This window comes from Caretta caretta, chromosome 2 (genome assembly GCF_965140235.1).
Source record: "Caretta caretta isolate rCarCar2 chromosome 2, rCarCar1.hap1, whole genome shotgun sequence".
NCBI classification, from domain to species: Eukaryota; Metazoa; Chordata; order Testudines; family Cheloniidae; genus Caretta; species Caretta caretta.
This window is the reverse complement of record NC_134207.1, coordinates 266,171,437-266,190,517: the sequence shown is the minus strand read 5'-3', so window position 1 is coordinate 266,190,517 and position 19,081 is coordinate 266,171,437. Positions and strand designations below refer to the sequence as shown.

The following is a 19,081-nucleotide window of genomic DNA, read 5'->3' as shown; positions in this document are numbered from 1 at the left end:
GATGGCTGATGAAAGACTAGCCCCCACCTTCCAGACACTCCCTTGGTTTTGTTCTGCCTCTGGTAGCTACTGGCAGGGTAGTGGAATCCAGCATTTACTGCGATAGGCAGAACATTAATTAGTAATGTGGGATAATATTTGGTCTAATTTGGACATATTGGTCACCCTAAAAAGGGGCGGGGGGCTTAAGAGGCTGTGTTTCTCCTGTCTGGAGTTATCACAGTGCACCCCACACCGCTGGATGGCGGAGAAAGGTCTAAAGAGGAGACCAAGGTTCTGTCCCTTCCACTCTGTTCCCCTGCCAGAAGGTGCAGGAGGAGAGGTTTGCACCTTATGCACTCCGGCCTTCTCATCTGCTGGGACTGGGAAGGATTTGCTTTGGCCCCCTTCTCTGACCCAGGCGTCAGGTCCACATGAGTTCCCCACCTTGGGGAGTCAGACAACCAGGCTGCGGCTGTCTCGAAGGATGATAGGAAAACGAAGAGAGCCATCCAACCACCAGAGGTGCTTGTGCCAGAGGACAGTGGCCTGGTGTGGGAAAACCATAAGCAAGAGTGGCCGAATCTACCACAGATGGAGCAAGGAGTGGCACAGAAGACCACTTGTGGCATGCGTCCCTGCATAGCGCAGATCTCATCATCTCCCCCCACCCCCTTGCTGGGCAGTTCGGTCTCGATCCCTTAGGAAGTTAGGAATTATGCATGTGTAAGCAGTGTCAGGATGAGCTCCACCCTGACATCTGGTGGTGAGGTGTGGCAAGTTGTGGAAAAGAACTTCAGGGGCCGATCTCATTTGCATAGGCACACCCACCCCGCCTAGAATGAAGCCATAGCTGCCCAAATGGTCACTTTGGCTGCTGTGGGATCCCCAGTGTCTCTGTTATTGGGGCAGGAAGAATAAATTGTGCTTGGAACTGTACTTGACCTTTTGTTATGATGTAGGGACTCACCATCAACTAAGTGGCACTCGCTAGGCAAGGGTCATGGGTTGCAAAACTCTGTTAATTGAGAGAGGCTGGGGACAAGTATTAATACTTGGTGGCATGGGCCCCTTGGTGAGGGCCTTACATGCTAATTGCAGTTCCTCCTCTCTCCACTGTGGCATATCAGAGCTAATTTTGATTTCATTAGAAGTCTAGTTACAGGCGCTGAGCTCACTTTGGGCTAGCAGTGCACCAGCACTGAGGCTCCTCTACTACAAGCTGAATTCACGAAAGAGCTGAACTGACTAAGAGCTGAAATCACTGAGCGTTGTGTTAAGTAGTGGGGGAGGCTGAAGACGTAGTGTGGAGCAGTTTGCAGGACGGCTGGAGTGCCTTGTGGACAGGTTGGTGGAGCAGTTCGTGGGATGGCGGGAGCTACTTGTGGGCCACGGAGTGGAGCTAAGCGAAGGAATTCGTGGGGCAGCTGGCGGAGCGAAGGCCTATGGAGCTGTGGGGTGGTCAGCTTCAGATCATGTAAGGTGCCTCTTACCCCCGTCCCATCTCCACCCAGGTTGGGAGGTAAAGCTCCGCAGATAAAGTTTCGAACTCTGGGGCTGCCCTGACCAGGGACAGAGACTTTTGGGTCACTGGACTTTTGGGACTTTGGGTGATTTGGGGTTGCTGGACTCAAGAACCAAAGGGAAAGGGGCATGCCCCAATTTGCCTGGGGTGGGTTATTTTTGCTCATGGGTTGTGTTATGAATCCTGTTGGTGGTGTTTCCCCAACATAATGCCACATTGTTTCTCTCTGTTATTAAAAGGCTTTTCGCTACACTCAGACTATGTGCTTGCGAGAGGGGAAGTATTGCCTCTTAGAGGCGCCCAGCGGGGGTGGTATATATTTGTCCCAGGTCACTGGGTGGGGGCTCGAGCCGGTTTGCATTGTGTTATTGGAATGGATCCCCTAGATATTGAACCCGGCCCTTGTTGCTGCCAACTCTGACGGGCAGAAGGCAGCAAGGAAACAAAACAACCAAGCAGGATTCAAAGCAGTATGGGGCTGTTTAGCTGGGTTGCTCGAAACCCCTTCGGATAGGGAGGTCCCTGGCAGCAGCAGCTTGGAGCATAGCATGTCTGGGCAGGCCTCTCTGGCAGAACACTTCATGAGCAATCAGAGGAATAGAAAGGTTGGCAGGAAAGGGGGGCGGGGCGGGGGAAAGGCCTAGGCTAACCAGACCCCACTTAAGCTGCAGTCAGCCATTCCACAGCTGCCGTCAGCCATTCCACAGCTGCCAGGCTAACAGGACCCTGCTCACTGAGGGTCAACCAAGTTTCATGGAGTCAGCCTCAGAGGGCTCAAAGGAAGAGCAACCCAGAGGTGGAGGAACAAGCAGGCGGCAAGGGGCCCCCTGGCCCACCACTTATTTCTGACTAAATTTATCTGCCAGCTTTAACCAGGTGTGAGTCAGCCCTTATAGAAGCCTGAGTGAGAAAAGGAATAGCCAGCCTTACTACAGGCCAAAGTATCCTTTTCACGGCTACTTCTCGAAGCACAAAAAGCGAGGCTACAACAAAAGCTGATGAAACAAGTCTAAGCCAGAAAGGGAAGAGATCTTCTTTCCTCAATGCAAATTCCAACACTAGAAGTAACCCCTGACTGCAGTCAGGAGAGGTCCATCAAGCACCTCCCAGGGAACGGGGGGGAAGGGGAGGATATTAAAATGCAAGGACCAGTGGCCTCTCTCAATGGTGGATAGATCAGTCCTGGATGTGGCTCGACAAAGGAATGGCAAACTTTTCACAGAGTCCGAATCATCGTTTTCTCCCTTCTCCACTATCCTCAAAAGATGCAGAATATGCAGAAGGCCACAGACAATCATTTGCAAATAGGTATAACAGAGAGAGAGAGTTCCTGAGGCAGAGGAGATGTTTTCCAGCCATTACTCAATCTTATTTCTGGTACCCAAGAGATTCGGGGAGGCTAGAGTGGTGTTGGACTTAACACCTGAACAAGTTCATAAGGAGGACCAGGTTCAAGATGGAGACCTTGAATTCGATACTGGCGGTGATTTGCCAGAGAGATTAGCTTTCATCAGTCAACCTGAGGGAGGCTTACCTTCATGTGCCAATTCACTAGCCACACAATAAGAAAAGGAGTACTTGTGGCACCTTAGAGACTAACCAATTTATTTGAGCATGAGCTTTCGTGAGCCACAGCTGTGGCTCACGAAAGCTCATGCTCAAATAAATTGGTTAGTCTCTAAGGTGCCACAAGTACTCCTTTTCTTTTTGCGAATACAGACTAACACGGCTGTTCCTCTGAAACTAGCCACACAATGATAGTCAATGGGCCACGGTAATAAGAGGGTACAAAATACATAGGAATGAGAGTAGGTTGTGCTGGTAGGGGAGTGGCACTATATGTGAGAGAAAGCGGAGAGTCAAATATAATAAAAATCTTAAGTTAAACTGTACCATAGAATCTCTATGGATAGAAATTCCATGCTTGAATAATAAGAATAAAGCAGTAGGAATATACTCCTGACCACCTGACCAGGATGGTGATTGTGAAATGCTCAAAAAAATTAGAGAGGCTACAAAAACACACACATGAAAACCCAATAATAATAATGGGGGATTTCAGCTATCCCCATATTGACTGGGTACATGTCACCTCAGGACGGGATGCAGAGATAAAATTTCTAGACACCATAAATCACTGCTTCTTAGAGCAGCGAGCTAGTCCTGGAACCTGGAAGGGGAGAGGCAATTCTTGATTTAGTCCTACGTGGCACACAGGATCTGGTCCAAGAGGTGACTAGAGCTGAGCCCCTCAGTAATAGCGACCATAATGTAATTAAATTTAACATCCTTGTAGGGAAGAAAATACCAAAAAAACCCACCACACTAGCATTTAACTTCAAAAAAGGAAACTACACAAACATTAGGCTAGTTAAACAGAAACTGAGGGTTCCCAAAAGAAACTACAGCATTTGCTCAAGAAACTCCCTGAAAAAGCACAAGAAGAAATCTGCACAGACACACGCCTGGAACCCCGACCTGGGGTATTCTATCTGATACCCAAGATCCATAAACCTGGAAATGCTGGACGCCCAATCATCTCAGGCATCGGCACCCTGACAGCAGTATCGTCTGGCTATGTAGACTCCTCCCTCCTCAGGCCCTACGCTACCAGCACTCCCAGCTATCTTCGAGACACCACTGACTTCCTGAGGAAACTACAATCCATCGGTGATCTTCCTGAAAACACCATCCTGGCCACTATGGATGTAGAAGCCCTCTACACCAACATTCGACACAAAGATGGACTACAAGCCATCAGGAACAGTATCCCCGATAATGTCATGGCAAACCTGGTGGCTGAACTTTGTGACTTTATCCTCACCCATAACTATTTCACATTTGGGGACAATGTATACCTTCAAATCAGCGGCACTGCTATGGGTACCCACATGGCCCCACAGCATGCCAACATTTTTATGGCTGACTTAGAACAACGCTTCCTCAGCTCTCGTCCCCTAATGCCCCTACTCTACTTGCGCTACATTGATGACATCTTCATCATCTGGACCCATGGAAAAGAAGCCCTTGAGGAATTCCACCATGATTTCAACAATTTCCATCCCACCATCAATCTCAGCCTGGACCAGTCCACACAAGAGATCCACTTCCTGGACACTACGGTGCTAATAAGCGATGGTCACATAAATACCACCCTATACCGGAAACATACTGACCGCTATACTTACCTACATGCCTCCAGCTTTCATCCAGACCACACCACACGATCCATTGTCCACAGCCAAGCTCTACGATACAACCGCATTTGCTCCAACCCCTCACACAGAGACAAACACCTACAAGATCTCTATCAAGCGTTCTTACAACTACAATACCCACCTGCGGAAGAGAAGAAACAGATTGATAGAGCCAGAAGAGTTCCCAGAAGTCACCTAATACAGGACAGGCCTAACAAAGAAAATAACAGAACGCCACTAGCAGTCACCTTCAGCCCCCAACTAAAACCCCTCCAACGCATCATCAAGGATCTACAACCTATCCTGAAGGATGACCCATCACTCTCACAGATCTTGGGAGACAGGCCATTCCTTGCTTACAGACAGCCTCCCAGCCTGAAGCAAATACTCACCAACAACTACACACCACACAACAGAACCACTAACCCAGGAACCTATCCTTGCAACAAAGCCCGTTGCCAACTGTGTCCACATATCTATTCAGGGGACACCATCACAGGGCCTAATCACATCAGCCACACTATCAGAGGCTTGTTCACCTGCACATCTACCAATGTGATATATGCCATCATCTGCCAGCAATGCCCCTCTGCCATGGACATTGGTCAATCCGGACAGTCTCTACGCAAAAGAATAAATGGACACAAATCAGACGTCAAGAATTATAACATTCAAAAACCAGTTGGAGAACACTTCAATCTCTCTGCTCACTCGATTACAGACCTAAAAGTGGCAATACTTCAACAAAAAAACTTCAAAAACAGACTCCAACAAGAGACTGCTGAATTGGAATTAATTTGCAAACTGGATACAATTAACTTAGGCTTGAATAGAGACTGGGAGTGGATGGGTCATTACACAAAGTAAAACTATTTCCCCATGTTTATCCCCCCCCTCGCCCCCACTGTTCCTCAAACGTTCTTGTGAACTGCTGGAAATGGCCCACCTTGATTATCACTACAAAAGGTTCCTCCCCCGCCCCCCCCCCCCCGCTCTCCTGCTGGTAATAGCTCACCTTAAGTGATCACTCTCGTTACAGTGTGTATGGTAACACCCATTGTTTTCATGTTCTCTGTGTATATAAATCTCCCCACTGTATTTTCCACTGAATGCATCCAATGAAGTGAGCTGTAGCTCACAAAAACTTATGCTCAAATAAATTTGTTAGTCTCTAAGGTTCCTTTTCAAAAAGGAACCGTTACAAGAGTGAAATCATTGCAAGCTGCATGGAAAATGTTTTATAAACCACCATAGAGGGTCACATTAAATTAAGTATACCGCAAATAAAAAAAGGACCAAAAACGACACCACCATGGCTAAACAGAGTAAAAAGAGAGAGAAAAAGGCATCCTTTAAAAATTAAATCAAGATGTAACATGACACGTTATCTGTGCCTTACATCTAAGGTTCCATGGCACAACTTATGAGAAACTTTCACAGAGGAGGCCACAAGTTCTCCCTGTCATTCTGCTAAGGACCTGATTTCTTTTCCAATAGGTTTCTGGAGCAGCATGCCCTTCAAAAGGGAGGGAGGTCACTGCTGAATATACCTTAGGGCTGAAGGTCAGAGTTTTGCTTTGGCAGCAAAGTGTTGGTAGAACTTGGCTAAGTTGGTAGCAAGGGCAATGCAATTTCAGGCATTGCCCGGGTGTAACTGAATGCATTGACGGAGAGTGGGGGGGGAGGGGGGAATCAAGTTAGAGTCCTACTCTGCCAAGATGAAGGCAAGCTCCCCAGAGATAGCCGGTGAGGTGAAGGTCTTCTAAGAATGTTGGTGATATTCCTACATAGGAACTGCAAGTCCTCCGTCATAAATATAAAGGGAAGGGTAAACCCCTTTAAAATCCCTCCTGGCCAGAGGAAAAATCCTCTCACCTGTAAAGGGTTAAGAAGCTAAAGGTAACCTCACTGGCACCTGACCAAAATGACCAATGAGGAGACAAGATACTTTCAAAAGCTGGGAGGAGGGAGAGAAACAAAGGGTCTGTGTCTGTCTGTATTCTGCTTTTGCCAGGGACAGAACAGGAATGGAGTCTTAGAACTTTTAGTAAGTAATCTAGCTAGGTATGTGTTAGATTATGATTTCTTTAAATGGCTGAGAAAAAAACTGTGCTGAATAGAATGACTATCCCTGTCTGTGTGTCTTTTTTGTAACTTAAGGTTTTGCCTAGAGGGATTCTCTATGTTTTGAATCCAATTACCCTGTAAGGTATCTACCATCCTGATTTTACAGAGGTGATTCCTTTACTTCTATTAAAAGTCTTCTTGTAAGAAAACTGAATGCTTTTTCATTGTTCTAAGATCCAAGGGTTTGGGTCTGTGGTCACCTATGCAAATTGGTGAGGATTTTTACCAAACCTTCCCCAGGAAGAAAAGGAGTACTTGTGGCACCTTAGAGACTAACCAATTTATTTGAGCATAAGCTTTTGTGAGCTACAGCTCACTTCATCGGATGCATACTGTGGAAAGTACAGAAGATCTTTTTATACACACAAACCATGAAAAAATGGGTGTTTACCACTACAAAAGGTTTTGTCTCCCCCCACCCCACTCTCCTGTTGGTAATAGCTTATCTAAAGTGATCACTCTCCTTACAATGTGTATGATAATCAAGGTGGGCCATTTCCAGCACAAATCCAGGGTTTAACAAGAACGTCTGGGGGGGGGGGTAGGAAAAAACAAGGGGAAATAGGTTACCTTGCATAATGACTTAGCCACTCCCAGTCTCTATTCAAGCCTAAGTTAATTGTATCCAATTTGCAAATGAATTCCAATTCAACAGTCTCTCGCTGGAGTCTGGATTTGAAGTTTTTTTGTTGTAATATCGCAACTTTCATGTCTGTAATTGCGTGACCAGATTGAAGTGTTCTCCGACTGGTTTATGAATGCTATAATTCTTGACATCTGATTTGTGTCCATTTATTCTTTTACGTAGAGACTGTCCAGTTTGACCAATGTCCATGGCAGAGGGGCATTGCTGGCACATGATGGCATATATCACATTGGTAGATGTGCAGGTGAACGAGCCTCTGATAGTGTGGCTGATGTGATTAGGCCCTATGATGGTGTCCCCTGAATAGATATGTGGGCACAGGTGGCAACGGGCTTTGTTGCAAGGATAGGTTCCTGGGTTAGTGGTTCTGTTGTGTGGTATGTGGTTGTTGGTGAGTATTTGCTTCAGGTTGGGGGGCTGTCTGTAGGCAAGGACTGGCCTGTCTCCCAAGATTTGTGAGAGTGTTGGGTCATCCTTCAGGATAGGTTGTAGATCCTTAATAATGCGTTGGAGGGGTTTTAGTTGGGGGCTGAAGGTGACTGCTAGTGGCGTTCTGTTATTTTCTTTGTTAGGCCTGTCCTGTAGTAGGTGACTTCTGGAAACTCTTCTGGCTCTATCAATCTGTTTCTTCACTTCCGCAGGTGGGTATTGTAGTTGTAAGAATGCTTGATAGAGATCTTGTAAATGTTTGTCTGTGTCTGAGGGGTTGGAGCAAATGCGGTTGTATCGCAGAGCTTGGCTGTGGACAATGGATCGTGTGGTGTGGTCAGGGTGAAGGCTGGAGGCATGTAGGTAGGAATAGCTAGTCTAGTTGGCAGCCGGTGTCAAGTGGAGTGCCCCAGGGGTCGGTCCTGGGGCCGGTTTTGTTCAATATCTTCATAAATGATCTGGAGGATGGTGTGGATTGCACTCTCAGCAAATTTGCGGATGATACTAAACTGGGAGGAGTGGTAGATATGCTGGAGGGCAGGGATAGGATACAGAGGGACCTAGACAAATTGGAGGATTGGGCCAAAAGAAATCTGATGAGGTTCAATAAGGATAAGTGCAGGGTCCTGCACTTAGGACGGAAGAACCCAATGCACCGCTACAGACTAGGGACCGAATGGCTAGGCAGCAGTTCTGCGGAAAAGGACCTAGGGGTGACAGTGGACGAGAAGCTGGATATGAGCCAGCAGTGTGCCCTTGTTGCCAAGAAGGCCAATGGCATTTTGGGATGTATAAGTAGGGGCATAGCGATCAGATCGAGGGACGTGATCGTCCCCCTCTATTCGACATTGGTGAGGCTTCATCTGGAGTACTGTGTCCAGTTTTGGGCCCCACACTACAAGAAGGATGTGGATAAATTGGAGAGAGTCCAGCGAAGGGCAACAAAAATGATTAGGAGTCTGGAACACATGAGTTATGAGGAGAGGCTGAGGGAACTGGGATTGTTTAGTCTGCAGAAGAGAAGAATGAGGGGGGATTTGATAGCTGCTTTCTACTACCTGAGAGGTAGTTCCAGAGAGGATGGTTCTAGACTATTCTCAGTGGTGGAAAAGGACAGGACAAGGAGTAATGGTCTCAAGTTGCAGTGGGGGAGGTTTAGGTTGGATATTAGGAAAAACTTTTTCACTAGGAGGGTGGTGAAACACTGGAATGCGTTGCCTAGGGAGGTGGTGGAATCTCCTTCCTTAGAAGTTTTTAAGGTCAGGCTTGACAAAGCCCTGGCTGGGATGATTTAATTGGGTATGGGTCCTGCTTTTGAGCAGGGGGTTGGACTAGATGACCTCCTGAGGTCCCTTCCAACCCTGATATTCTATGATTCTATGATAGCGGTCAGTATGTTTCCGGTATAGGGTGGTGTTTATGTGACCATCGTTTATTAGCACTGTAGTGTCCAGGAAGTGGACCTCTTGTGGGGACTGGACCAGGCTGAGGTTGATGGTGGGATGGAAATTCCCCGCCCCCCCGACGTTCTTGTTAAACCCTGGATTTGTGCTGGAAATGGCCCACCTTGATTATCATACACATTGTAAGGAGAGTGATCACTTTAGATAAGCTATTACCAACAGGAGAGTGGGGTTGGGGGAGAGAAAACCTTTTGTAGTGGTAAACACCCATTTTTTCATGGTTTGTGTGTATAAAAAGATCTTCTGTGCTTTCCACAGTATGCATCCAATGAAATGAGCTGTAGCTCACGAAAGCTTATGCTCAAATAAATTGGTTAGTCTCTAAGGTGCCACAAGTACTCCTTTTCTTTTTGCGAATACAGACTAACACGGCTGTTACTCTGAAACCTTCCCCAGGAAGTGGGGTGCAAGGGTTGGGAGGATTCTGGGGGGAAATACGTGTCCAAACTACGTTTCCCAGTAAACCCATTTAAAGTTTGGTGGTGGGAGTGGAAATTCCAAGGGCAAAGGGTAAAATTAATTTGTATCTTGGGGAAGTTTTAACCTAAGCTGGTAAAAGTAAGCTTAGGAGGTTTTCATGCAGGTCTCCACATCTGTACCCTAGAGTTCAGAGTGGGGAAGGAACCTTGACATCCTCTATCAGAGATACAAGATAACTCAGGTACTTCCTTTGGGATATCCTCCAATTCAGATCCATCAGAATCCTTGTCCTATGCCAGTTTGGGGCACCCTACCATCACCTCAAATGAGGAAAGTGGGAAGATGGAGCTAAAACTCTCAGCAATGTCCGTCAGGCTTTCATAATTTGTGTCCATGGCATTAAGGAGAATGTTATTAGAGGTTGCATGAACCAAGATAGCTTGACCTTGGGTGGCAAGCTAACAATAGATGCTTTCTTACATGATATAGCTGGTGTGCTTGTCTTAAGAAAGGGAGGAAGATATGAAGGCCCTTCCTTCAGTCAAAGTTTTACTTATGAAAGAAATATGTTTAGGAATAAAAGACATTGGAAGGCATCTGATGAAGAAATAGCCAGGGTGAGATTTCCTCCCTTTTCAATAGGATGACAGCTGCTGAGAAAGCTCTATCTGGGCTTCCAGACACTGAAGACTTGTGAGTAACAGAAGCCTCACTGAGCATCTTGGATGACAGAGTCCTGTGAACATGAGACAAACCGACCTGCTAACAGCACATCAGGAAGGTTCCCAGCAAGATAACCAGACTCCACTTCCCCTAAGTTCTTCAGCCACATTTACTAACAGTCACACTTACTAACAGTTCATTGTTTGGTATTTACACAGAAGGAGCAGGTGTGGGATTCTATGACTCAATGAAGTAGAGTAAGACTGGAGAACTCAGAAGATACAGGGTATGACCTAGAGTTTGTTGCTTCTGCCTATGTCACCATCAGCCTAACCACTCCAGAATGGTGAGTGGAGTTGCAGAATTCCATGCTTGTCATGATTTGTTTTGCTGCCTTGAGGCTTCCACTTACTGACAACACCTTTTTAAAGAAAGCAAAGAATTTTTTTTTTTTTTTGTGGCTGATATCAGAGGCTCGTTCACCTGCACATCCACCAATGTGATATATGCCATCATGTGCCAGCAATGCCCCTCTGCCATGTACATTGGTCAAACTGGACAGTCTCTACGTAAAAGAATAAATGGACACAAATCAGATGTCAAGAATTATAACATTCATAAACCAGTCGGAGAACACTTCAATCTCTCTGGTCACGCAATCACAGACATGAAGGTCGCTATCTTAAAACAAAAAAACTTCAAATCCAGACTCCAGCGAGAAACTGCTGAATTGGAATTCATTTGCAAATTGGATACTATTAATTTAGGCTTAAATAGAGACTGGGAGTGGCTAAGTCATTATGCAAGGTAGCCTGTTTCTTCTTGTTTTTTCCTACCCCCCCCCCCCCAGATGTTCTGGTTTAACTTGGATTTAAACTTGGAGAGTGGTCAGTTTAGATGAGCTATTACCAGCAGGAGAGTGAGTTTGTGTGTGTATGGGGGTGGGGGGGATGTGAGAAAACCTTGATCTATGCAGGGAATAGCCCGACTTGATTATGCAAAGAGTTGTCACTTTGGATGGGCTAGCACCAGCAGGAGAGTGAATTTGTGTGGGGGGTGGAGGGTGAGAAAACCTGGATTTGTGCTGGAAATGGCCCACCTGTTGATCACTTTAGATAAGCTATTACCAGCAGGACAGTGGGGTGGGAGGAGGTATTGTTTCATATTCTCTGTGTGTATATAAAGTCTGCTGCAGTTTCCACGGTAAACATCTGATGAAGTGAGCTGTAGCTCACGAAAGCTCATGCTCAAATAAATTGGTTAGTCTCTAAGGTGCCACAAGTACTCCTTTTCTTTTTGCGAATACAGACTAACACGGCTGTTCCTCTGAAAAATGCTTCAGTTCTCAAGACTTACACAACTATGAGAAAAACCCACAAGCTCTTTCAGCTAGCCCAGTTCATGTAATACTTTCTCAAGAAGCTACACTGTACCTGAGGGCACTGGACATTTATGCCCTAGAGAGAGTCTGAGTCTAAAAATAACCTCCAAAGAAGCTACAGGAGAAATAGGCTCAGGTGCACCATACTCCAATTGTATAGACCTGTCATTTGTATGAACAGAAGAAACACCTGATGCAGTGCAAGGAGCCACCTTTGCCATCCGCTCTGTTTTAACATACACGTAGCCCTTTAAAAGTCACTATGTGAGTGACAGCATCTCAGTACTTAGCAAGACTCACAAGTAAACCACCACTGACGTTTTCTCATCTTCCTCTTCTCAGTTGCATTCGGTCAATTACAGCTTTTCACTATTAAACTGAGACGGTAACACGATGATTCAATAATACATTTCCCCTTTGCAATTGGGCTGCACTATGTGTTTCCTGCTACTCTAAACACTTTGAAAAGAGTCTATGGATGCAAGTCCCTTAATGGACAATTGTGCCCTAATGAGACTCTTCAAAGGACTTTGGATCAGGGCCTTGCATGCCAAAGGAAGCACTATTTTCCCAACCCCAGGCAGTAAGAGGTCAGCTTATGTTCTGAAATACAAGGTTTTATTATAGTCCTTACAGATTTTTATCCTAATGTAGCTGCAGATTTTCTTGTTATTCATATAGGCTCTGATCCAGCAAAAACTTTAAGTCTCATTGACTTTGATGGGACTACTCATGTGCTTAAAGTAAACCACATGCTTAAGAGCTTTGCTGGTTCAAAACTAGCAAACGTCTAGATAAAAAATAGGAACAGATGGTCCATTTTCTATTACTGATCTTACCAGGGACTCTCAAATTCTCTCCCTTGTGTGGAGCGCATCTTAACGGGCATTGTCTTATGGACACTTCCCTCTTGTTTATGATCACATGAGCCACCTCCACTCCCATTTGTAATCGAATAACATGCCTTTGGCAACTATGGCAGTTGCTTCCATGGAACAGGACTATTAAGAAGGTATTTAATGTATTTTTAACTGCCATTCCATGCAATTAAGTAGCTGGAAACAAGGATCAGAGATAGCACTACATGACCAAGTAGTGTTCAGTACACACCCACACTTCAGGCACTTATGTTTTATTCAATGACTGATCCAAGACTTCTCATTCCTATGACTCTACTTAGTTAATTTAATAGCCTCTGAGGATGCAATTTATCCAAGGCGCTTCAGAATTCCAAACAAATTAGACCTCCCAATTCTCCTTTGTCTGACTCTCTTGAAAAAGCCCTACTAGGATGGAGGCGTACATTTAATTACATTCAGTATAATATCTACAAACACTTTCTGCACATGTACTCACCCAGGAAAGCTTTTGTTCAGCTATAAGATCTGGTATCCAGCTAGGTTTGTTTTTTTTAAATTTCACTTTCCAACTGAATTGCACAAGGAGATGAAGTGACTGATTCAAGGCCATAATAACTAAAAGCAGTTGAATGGGTATTTATTTCACTTTATTACCCCCTTTGAAATCACCACCAGGTCACGGTGTCAGGCAGCTTTTGCAATACAACTTAAAGAAAAAACCCTCTTGTAAAGGGAAATTCACCAGATACCATCTAACAGCTGAGTCTAGTCTCAAGTTAGAGGTAAAATTGTTCGCCAATTGTGAGAGGTAATCCCAGTTGCTAGTTCTCTTAGATCTTCCAACCTCCCATCTTTGACCATGATGCGCTGTTCAGTAGTGATTGGGAAGCTGTGGTATTTGATTCCGTCACTGAACTCAAAAGGAAAGATGGAAAAAAACAAAGTCTAAGTAAGCCATCATCTGGGCCTTCTAGCGAGGGACTATGTTCAAGTGCTGAGTGAAGGACATTATTAGGGCCAAGTAGTTGTCCCTGTAAGGGGCAGAGTTTTCTGATGGGAATCAAAAAGAAGAAACCTGTGGTGATAATCTGCACCAGGACACCTTTTAAAGTGCCAGCCAAGCTATAGGAAAGGGTAGCAAGGTGGGTTTCCTCTCGCCTGTAGTGCGGGTAGGTCAAACCAACCAACCAACCAAATACTGTTCTTCCCTTGATGTGGGGTTTCATCTTGTTTTAGAAGGATTCCCCCAGTCAGCCCCTTCCCCTGTCTCCAGACTACAAGCAGAAAAAACAAAACAACCTCCACCACAGTTCTCCCCTTTCCAGGGTACAAACAGAACTCACCCATCAGGCCCAGTTCACCACTGTGTAGTTTGCCCCCATGCAAAGGGAGTATAAAAACACCACCATTCTGATTTGGTAACATTTTACACACACTATGCACTGGGGTAAATACTGCACCAGGTGCCGGGCAGTGGGGAATCAGGACCAGAGAATTCCCATCGTTCGAGAGTGCCAGCTGGGCCAGCCAGGCTCCCCCATCAGGCTGAGGCCTGGTCTATACCTAAAACTTAGGTCAACTCAGCTATGAAAAAAGAAAAGGAGGACTTCTGGCACCTTAGAGACTAACCAATTTATTTGAGCATGAGCTTTCGTGAGCTACAGCTCACTTAATCGGATGCATACTGTGGAAACTGCAGAAGACATTATATACACAGAGACCATGAAATAATACCTCCTCCCACCCCACTCTCCTGCTGGTAATAGCTTATCTAAAGTGATCACTCTCCTTACAATGTGTATGATAATCAAGTTGGGCCATTTCCAGCACAAATCCAGGTTTTCTCACCCTCCCCCCCCCCCCCCCCCCCCCACACACACACAAACTCACTCTCCTGCTGGTAATAGCCCATCCAAAGTGACCACTCTCTTTACAATGTGTATGATAATCAAGGTGGGCCATTTCCAGCACAAATCCAGGTTTTCTCAGACACCCCCCCCTCCAAAAAACACACACACAAACTCACTCTCCTGCTGGTCATAGCTTATCCAAAGTGACCACTCTCCCTACAATGTGCATGATAATCAAGGTGGGCCATTTCCAGCACAAATCCAGGTTTTCTCACCCTCCCCCCGCACACAAACTCACTCTCCTGCTGGCAATAGCTCATCCAAACTGACCACTCTCCTTACAATGTGTATGATAATCAAGGTGGGCCATTTCCAGCATAAATCCAAGTTTAACCAGAACGTCTGAGGAGGGGGGTAGGAAAAAACAAGGGGAAATAGGCTACCTTGCATAATGACTTAGCCACTCCCAGTCTCTATTTAAGCCTAAATTAATAGTATCCAATTTGCAAATGAATTTCAATTCAGCAGTTTCTCGCTGGAGTCTGGATTTGAAGTTTTTTTGTTGTAAGATAGCGACCTTCATGTCTGTAATTGCGTGACCAGAGAGATTGAAGTGTTCTCCGACTGGTTTATGAATGTTATAATTCTTGACATCTGATTTGTGTCCATTTATTCTTTTACGTAGAGCTGTCCAGTTTGACCAATGTCCATGGCAGAGGGGCACTGCTGGCACATGATGGCATATATCACATTGGTGGATGTGCAGGTGAACGAGGCTCTGATAGTGTGGCTGATGTTATTAGGCCCTGTGATGGTGTCCCCTGAATAGATATGTGGGCACCGTTGGCAACGGGCTTTGTTGCAAGGATAGGTTCCTGGGTTAGTGGTTCTGTTGTGTGGTATGTGGTTGCTTGTGAGTATTTGCTTCAGGTTTGGGGGCTGGCTGTAGGCAAGGACTGGCCTGTCTCCCAAGATTTGTGAGAGTTTGGATGAGCTATTGCCAGCAGGAGAGTGAGTTTGTGTGAGTTTGTGCATCCGATGAAGTGAGCTGTAGCTCACGAAAGCTTATGCTCAAATAAATTGGTTAGTCTCTAAGGTGCCACAAGTCCTCCTTTTCTTATTGTAGGAGAGTGGTCACTTTGTATAAGCTATTACCCGCAGGAGAGTGAGTTTGTGTGTGTGGTTTTTGGAGGGGGGGTGGGTGAGAAAACCTGGATTTGTGCTGGAAATGGCCCAACTTGATTATCATACACATTGTAAGGAGAGTGATCACTTTAGATAAGCTATTACCAGCAGGAGAGTGGGGTGGGAGGAGGTATTTTTTCACGGTCTCTGTGTATATAATGTCTTCTGCAGTTTCCACAGTATGCATCCGATGAAGTGAGCTGTAGCTCACGAAAGCTCATGCTCAAATAAATTGGTTAGTCTCTAAGGTGCCACAAGTACTCCTTTTCTTTTTGCGAATACAGACGGCTGTTACTCTGAAACCTGTCAGCTATGAAAAATTCTCTCCCCTGAGTGATGTAGTTAAACTGACCTAAGCCCTGGTGTAGATACCCCACTAAGTTGATGGAAGATTTCTTCTGTCAACCTAGCTACTGCCTCTGAAGAGGGTGGGTTTACTACAGCGACAGAAAAACCCCTCCTGTCACTGTAGCAAGTCTCTGCACCACAGCACGACAATGACATAGAGCCACTGTCACAGCTGTGCCCCAGGAACACTCGCAGGGTAGACCTACTCTGAGACTAGCATTTCCCCATCAGCCATACCTTTCCTATTCCTCCTTTTTTATACCGGGCACTGGACACTGTAAAATAAATGAGACCCACCTACATCAGTTCTCCAGCCAGTTGGCCCTTTCCAGAGCTGGCTCCTGATAGTGGAAGGACTTACATATGCACTTAACTGTATGCACTTTGAATACAGCCATTGAAATCAATGTGATTACCTGCAATGCTTAAAGCACATGGGGAAGTCTTTCCAGGATTGGGGCCCTGGTAGGAAAACTAGGTGGTGAGGTTTGGTCCTGCCTGGGCAGCGTTGCACCAAATGACTGAGGGCCTCCTGAGAGCCAGACGGCTAGCATACCTTGTCACTGAAAGTCAAACAGCAGGGCAAAGGGAGTTTCGCCACTGACTTCAATGGGAGAAGGATCAGAACCAGAATTAGGGTAACCAAAACTAGAAAAAAATTCTGTCTTCAGTGGGAAGAGCATAATCAGTGAGCTGTCAACTACTGGGAACCTGGCGTATTTCATTAGTTCAGTATAGTGCTTTGAACATATTAAAGCACAATATGAATGCTATTATTAATAATTATTAACCTATTAAGGCTTATGGTTCCATAGTTAATTACACAAGTCTGAAATGTAGTAATTAAGTAAATATGCTGGTTGCAACAGTATTATTAGAAAAACTGGGCCTAATTTGTCAGTGAAGTTATACCAGGGATGCCACTAGCAGATTCTCTTTTCAACACTTGTTAAGCAACTGGCATTCGATAAGTGAAAGGTGCAGAATGTTACATAGATGTGGCAAGATGAACCTACACTGAGGCTTAATTGAGGAGAAGATGTTTGCTTGAATATGACGTCATAATGTCTCCACCCTAAATTCTTCCAATCCTTCTGCTTCCGTGGTAAGCCCCTTGTGGAGGGACCCTGGGGCACAGTCAGTAGTGATATAAGTGGTAACGTAAGTTGGTCAGCAAATAGGTGCAAGGGATAGGCCTCTCATGGTCTATCTCCACCCTACTTATCTCCCATTTGTTATCAAGATATCAACTCCTGCCTCCCGTTGGCCCAGGATGCCCGCCTCCAACACCCACTTATTTCAAACAAGCACCTTTGTGCTTTCTTCAGTGCTGCCCCTCCCACTTGGGAGGAACTCTCCATCAACATTTGCAAAACTAACTCCTGATCCTCCTTCAAATCCTCCTCAAACTTCTCCTTTGCTGTGATGTCTACAAAACACCTGAATGGGTAGGCTGCTGGTGTGCTGAGATCATAGCCTATCATGCTGACCAATACTATCTCAATGCTTCCTTGTATTTCCCTGTCTGTCTGTCGCCATCTGTTCTCTCTCGTCTTATATTTAGATTGTAAGATCTTTGGGGTAGGGCCAATCATATTGTTCTGTGTTTGTTCAGGTCTTGGTCTATGACTAGGCTCCTAGGCAGTATGGTAATACAAATAGCAATAGTAGTCTAGAACTAGCACAGGTTTGACGTTCAGTGGGTGTTGCAAATTAGTATAATTTATGCAGATGTGATAGTTTTAGGCCTAAACTCTGTTCTTGGTATAAGCAGTTCTCATTGAATAAATGGCAGATGTTACACCATGACTAAATTTGGATCTCAAAGGGTTAGAGACAGTCACGGTGGAACTCATCTGGGGCTTGCATTATCCTAAACTATTTTGTTAATTCTTTTCCTGCTCTAATCCCTTAGTACATTAATTACACTCATTTTGCACCCCCACTGAATGCCACGTTAGTACAAGTTACACTAGGCCATTTACACACCTGTCTTCTCACCAATTTACTTGCATTGCTTACTCCAAGCTGCCCACCAGAGCCAAACACCCTGCCATCGCTCCACAAACAACAGAGCTGTCAATTCTTCATGTTGTATCAGGACACGCAGGCATGTTGCTTCGTTGCCACCTGACTCAGCTCAGTGCTCTCGAGCTCCTGCAATATATCTCATATGAGCTTAACCATCCAGTTCTGCCCTCTGTCTTGCTCATTTCCTCATTCCATAGGAAATCAAGAGTGGCTAAAACAGTAATAACTTATAAGTTAAGCAAATGATTTCCTAGATATCCCCCTAACATAAGTTAATCACAATGTGAAGAAGTGCGCAAGTTCTTCAGAAATCATTAGGGAAAAAGAAAAAAATCTTTAAAGACAAGAAACACCCCAGCCCAATATCTAAGCTGGAGCACATGCTCATTGGCCTTTGGAAGGTGTCAGAACGTACAAAAGTCACAAGATGTGGCCCAAGGAATCTGAAGACGCCATAGTGAATCGTGATCTTAGTCTTGCCTTGTGTATCTTTGAAACAGTCCTGAAGAGGGGGCGGCCTTTCAACCCTGTCCCAGGCAAAAATGAGATAGGAGTTTCATTACTGACCTGGTTAGTCAGGACAGGTGACCATCTTATCTTAAAGAAGTAGGGTGACCAGGTGTCCGGTTTTCGACTGGAACACCCGGTCAAAAGGGACCCTGGCGGCTCTGGTCAGCACCACTGACCAGGCCGTTAAAAGTCCAGTCAGCGGTGCTGGTGTGCGTGACCAATTAGGTATAATTCGTAACACTGGGGAGCTAAGGCAGGCTAGTCCCTACCTGTCCAGGCTCCGCACCCCAGAAGCAGCCAGCAGGTCCAGCTCCTAGGTGGGGGGAGCCACAGGGCTCCGCGCGCTGCCCCCACCCCGAGCACCGACTCCGCACTCCTATTGGCCAGGAACAGCAGCCTAGAACCCTAGAATCCTAGAACATCAGGGTTGGAAGGGACCTCAGGAGGTCATCTAGTCCAACCCCCTG

The 19,081-nt window shown here is 45.6% G+C and overlaps 1 non-coding gene across 1 annotated transcript in view; it reads right to left on the bottom strand.

The window, feature by feature from the left end:
* The window catches only part of LOC125631127 (uncharacterized), a 51,593-nt gene that overhangs the window by 11,413 nt on the left and 21,099 nt on the right, over positions 1-19,081 (bottom strand). The window lies entirely within an intron of this gene.